Below are 6,000 nucleotides of genomic sequence, written 5' to 3'. Positions count from 1 at the left end.
GGCATTCCAAGAATTGCTTGTTGGATGTGTGGGGAACCCTCCTACATGTGAAAAAGTGAATCTGAGAACACCATTTATTGGTATACATCCAAAAGAACTTAACGCAGAGGTATAAAGACATATATGTACTCCCGTGTTCTTAACAGCATTATTCAAAATAGCCAGAAGCTGGAATCAAGCCAGGTGTCCATCACTGAACGAACTGACAAAAAATGTGGTGTATATACATAGTGGAATACTCTTCACCCTTAAAAAGGAAGGAATTCTGACACATGCTATGACATGGATGAACCTTGAGGAATTTATGCTAAGTGAAATAAAGCCAGTCACAAAAGGAAAAATACTGTATGATTCCACTCATATAAGGTAATTAGAGTAGTCAAATTTATAGGAATACAAAGGAGAATGGTGGTTCCCAGGGGCAAGAGGGAGAGATAACAGGGAGTTGTTGCTTAATGGGCACAAAGTTTCAGTGTAAGGTGAAAATAGTTCTGTGGATGGTTGGAGGTTATGGTTACACAATTCTGTGAATGTATTGAATGTCACTGAACTGTACACTGAAAAAAGGTTAAAATTTTATGTTATGCATATTTTATGACCATTAAAAAAATTATTTTCAACAAATGAACAAACACTAGCTACATGTAATAGCATGGATGAATATCACAACCATAATGCTGCATAAAAGAAATTATATTCAAAAGGCTATATATTTTATAATTCCATTTATATAAAATCCAAGAAAGAACCAAAACCGAGGTCTGGCTTCTAGTAATGGTGGAGTAGCCTGTTGAACTAACACTCTTACAGATAACAGTGGTAAAATCTGCACAAAATATTATATATATTTATACAGACACGTGTGGCTATATGTAATACACATATAGTAAATGTGTATTTGTGTGTATGTATAAATCACTTCCAAAAGCAAGCAGAACTGAGAGGGAATCTTCCCTTAAATGATGGGAATTGCACCAGGAGATATTTGCAAGCTTGAGTCTTTGCCTCAAAGCATTCCAAAAGCTGTACATGGCCTAGACGGGAAAAACTACAGTCTTACTTGTAATGTTAGAGGATGTATTTTTGGGCTGGCAGAGTAGCTGGAAAGTTAGGGGAGAAATTCTGGAAGGGAGGGAGCCACAAAGAGGAAAATCGCAAAATATATATGTAATTGTCTCCCCCACACACTCCAAATTGGCAGATCTTTGAACAACACACATGCAGGGTAGGCCCCAGAAGGCCTAGTGTAAAAACAGCAGTTGGAAGATCAAAGAAGTAAACTAGGATTTCAGCTATGCCCACTGTAAATGAGATAGGATTGGAATTTCAGTCTAGCCAAGTTGATTCCCTTCTAGAAAAATAACAAAACTCTTCCAAGGAATACAATAGAATCCGGAGCCTCCATACTTATATTTCATGATTTCTAGTACACAATTTAAAAGAAGCATGAGATTTGAAGAAATAGGAAAATGTAATCCATATGTGACCAAAAGCAGGCAGTAGAAACTCTCCCCTATGTGTTGTAATTAGCACTCAAGAATACAAAAGCAGTTATTATAAAGATGATCATAGTGGTAAAGAAAAATATTCCATAATGAATGAACAGATGTGGGAACTTAGCAGAGAACTGGAAATTACACAAAAGAACCAAATAGGAAGATGAAATAAAAAAATACTTTTGAGTTTACCAGTAGATTAGAAATAGTAGAAAAAACATGAAGATACAGCAACAGAAATTATCCAGTCTGAAGAAAAGAATGTAAAAATTTTGAAGAAAAATGAAGAGAGCCTTATGACCTGTGAGATGATTGAGTCCCAAGCAGAGAGGAGAGAGACAGAAAAATTAAATGAGGCAGAAAGGCAAATCAATAAGTAATAGCATAAAACCTCCAAAATTTGGTGGAAAATCTAAAATTTTAGATGCCAGAAAGTCAGCAAACCCATAAAATAAAATATAAAAGAAAAGCATACTTAGGTACATGATAGTCAAGCTACTAAAATCCAAAGATAAAAAGAAAATCTTGAAAGCAGTCAGGGAAATACACACATACAGTGGAAGACATTACATACAGGGAGAAATAATGTGGATGATGGATGATATACTATCAAAAACAAAGACAACTCAACAACAAAATGGCATCATTCAAGTGCAGAAAGAAAACCCAAAAGTCAACACAAAATTCTATATTTAGTAGAACTCACTTTGAAAAAGGAAGTAGAAGCCACAATAAGATACTGCACGTCTATTAGATGGCTGAAATAAAAAATAAAATTGCAAATACCACATGCTGGTGAGGACTAGGAGCAATTAGAACTGGGAATGCAACATGATAGTTGCATTCAGAAAACAGTTGAGCAGGTTCTTATAAAGCTAAACATACACTTATTATATGACTCAGATATCCCACTCTTAGGTATTTACTGAAGAAAAAAGAAAACTAATGTTTAAACAAAAATCTTTGTGGGAATCTTTATAGCCATTTTATTCATAATTGCCAAAAGCTGGAAATAAACTAAATGTACTTCATCAGGTGAATGGAGAAAGAAACTGTGTTGCATTGGTACATTATGATACTACTTGGCAATAAAAAGGATAAACTCTTTTTTTTTTCTGAGGAAGATAAGCCCTGAGTTAACATCCATTGTCAATCCTCCTCCTTTTTCCCCCCAAAGCCCCAGTAGATAGTTGTATGTCATATTTGCACACCCTTCTAGTTGATGTATGTGGAACACGACCTCAGCATGGCCTGAGAAGCGATGTGTCAGTGGGTACCATGGATCTGAACCTGGGTCACCAGTAGGGGGGCGCACACACTCAACTGCTAAGCCACGGCCCGGCCCCAGGATAAACTCTTGATTCACACAACAACATGGATGAGTCTTGGCTGCATTTCCCTAAGTGAAGGAAACCATATTCAAAAGGCTGTATAGAATATGATTCCATGTATATGACTTTCTAGAAAAGGCAAAATTTCAGGGATGGAGAATGATCAGTGGTTGCCAAGGGATGGAGTAGGGGAAGGGGTTGAATACAAAGGGATAATATGAGAGAACTTTTGGGGTGCAAACACAGCTCTGTATGGTACTGTGGACATGGATGCATGACCAAAAAGTCAAAACCCATAGAACTGTACACAGCAAAGAGTGAATTTTACTCTGCAAATTTTAAAAATCAACCAGGATGCTGGGGAACCCAGATGGAATGCAGTGACAAATGAATCTCACTGTATTACAAGCATGTGACATAACCATACAGAAGGAGTGGGGATGAAAGATCCTGACCTAAGTTACTTTGGAAGACAGTGTTTTGACGGGATACTGTAAAACTAAAGTACTGGACACAAACACTGTACTCTAGGTGGTAAATTTGTTTTTCATAAGGGTATGGATTAGCAATTCTGAAACTAGTTGACACAGTAAACATATTGTAGCTAACTGGAGTTAAGTTTCTCACTGTTGGTGAAGGAAGTTACAAATAAACAAAAGAAGAATGCTAGAATAAACCCTGTGGTCCTGGCTTGGAGTTGGAAGTATCAGTATGAATCCATGTCTCTTTTAATATATCTATCAAAAAAGATAGATAGATTGATAGATCGATAGAGAGATGCATATACTTGAGTTTATATTCATACATACATTTCCAAGCTCTGCTAAGAGGGACTAGAAGCAGTGACACTCTAATATTAATGAGCACATCTAGCTCCCAGATCTTGTTTTCTAAATATCATTCTCCAATAAAAGGAACCAGGTTTTCTTGGAGAAATGGCTAATTCTAGGGTTGGAGATAGAAAATACAAAATGAGCCTGGATCATCTTGTAGTCCCAGAAAGTAGGAAAGTGCTTTAAAAAAAAACACACACACACACAGAGAATGATGGGACGTGTCAAAATGAATCAGTCTAAAAGATTTCTCAATGACTCAAGCTGGAAAACTGTGAGCAACAAAATAAATAATGGAAGCATTGGATTATTACCCAGAGAATAAAATAAATATCCACGAGGCTATACTGATATAAAAAAAGATTAAATAAGAAAGGAAGGGAAGGAAGAAAGAAAAAACGGAAAAAAAAAAGAATGAGAGAAAGAGAGAAAGAAAGGAAGAAGGAAGGGAGAGGGATGGTGGGGAATCTTCCTCACAGAATTCCAAATAATAAATATGCTAGATAGCATGAAATTGAAAATCGCCATTAGAACGCTACAGTAATAATTACTGTTGGAAAGATTGACTGATGAATGCAAAAACTGTGGAGGAAACTTAAAGAAGAAACAGTACAATTGCAGAGTCTCAAAGCATTTCCTTCCAAATACTTAACTTATTTCTCTTATTTCTTTAAAATACCTATGAGTATTTAAAGCAAAATTTATAACACTGTATTGTGGGATTTATAACATGGGTAGATGTAAAATTTATGACAACAATAGCACAAAGGACAGACAGAGGTAGATGGAACTATTCTGTAGCAAGTCTTCCATATTTTACATTGATTAAACTGGTGAACTATTGAGTCTAGGTAGGCTGTGATATGTTAAAGATGCATATTGTAATCTGGATCAACCAGTAAAAATGCAAAGGTGTGTCACTTAAATGCCAATAAAGGAATTAAACAGCATACCAAAAAACGTTTGTACAAGATTGTTCACAGGAGATGACCTGCACGTCCCCAGGAGGAAGATGAGCGCACTTTGGGACATCCACAGAGCAGAACACCCTCGGCCGTGCCAAGGAGCAAACGCTGACACGCACATGCTGAGAGAGACTCATCAACCTCGTGCTGAGGGAGGCAAGCTGGACAGAAAAAAACACACGTGTGATGATTTCAGCCACGATGAACCTATGCTGAAAAACACAGAACAGGGGTTGCATTGGGGAAAGGAAAATATTGCCTGGGAAGGAACAGGAAGGAGTTTTCTGGGGGTGATGGAAATTATCCTATTCTTAAAGGGATGAAAGTTATATGAGCATGTTTATTTGCCAAAACTGTACGGTTGAGATTTGTGCCTTTCAGTTGCATAAATCTTACTCACCACACACGCACAAAGGCTTAAAAGAAGAATAAAGTGAGGTGGAAATGGGATGGAGTGCGGATGAAACAAAAATGGCAGATGATTAGTAGTTGTTGAAGCTGGGTGATGGGCCTACTATGCTATTTTGCTTATTTTGTATATTGTTTAAATTGTTCTGTAATAAAACACTTGTATAAGAAGACAAACTCGATATACAGTGTTCGCTGGTAAGATATCAGTTACCTTTGGGGAGGAAATAGGGAGAAAGGGATTTTCGGGGCCTGAGTAAAGCTGGTGCCAGTTCTTGGTGACAGAAGTGTGTTCAGTTTGTAATAATTCTTTGAGATTTAATTGGATGACTTCTCCATATATTTCTGTACGCATGTTATTCATCAATAAACATTTTAAATCCTGCATATTTGCAAAAAGATACTAACTTAATATCTCAGAATAACAGCAGTGTTTTGTTTTAAAGTGGAACACATTCACTCATGACACCATTAGATGGATTTTAATACTCCCAAGTATCTATTAATGCCCTCATCCTTGCATGGCTCCTGGGTCTTTCCATTTTTCCTCAGTTTTTTAAGTGGCATGTATTTGAGTTTTTATGATGCCGTCTTTCTCCAGCACGGTCCACCCCCACCATGATGGTCACCAAGGCTTCGACACCTAGCACAGTGCCGTGTTCACAGCATGCACTCAAGACCTGTGGGACTGGATTGAATGAGGAAAAAAATGAGGAGTACATGATGTTCGTAACTTATGTCTAGGTTCCATATTGTGACTTAGGAAATTAGTAGAGTTTTTCAATAGATTTGCTATGCCTTCTAATTTTTCCTATTTGAAACAATGGGAAATAGGGTCTCAGAGTTCTTTCTCAGAGAAAGTCTGACATTTCAGGTACAGATTACTGACAATTATTAATGGCATATGACTTTATCACCTCATCTTAGTGTTAAGTTTTTAATTCCTTACCTTGGAAATGACCTAACT

This window comes from Diceros bicornis (genome assembly GCF_020826845.1).
Source record: "Diceros bicornis minor isolate mBicDic1 chromosome 1 unlocalized genomic scaffold, mDicBic1.mat.cur SUPER_1_unloc_3, whole genome shotgun sequence".
NCBI classification, from domain to species: domain Eukaryota; kingdom Metazoa; phylum Chordata; class Mammalia; order Perissodactyla; family Rhinocerotidae; genus Diceros; species Diceros bicornis.
This window is presented reverse-complemented; position numbering follows the sequence as displayed.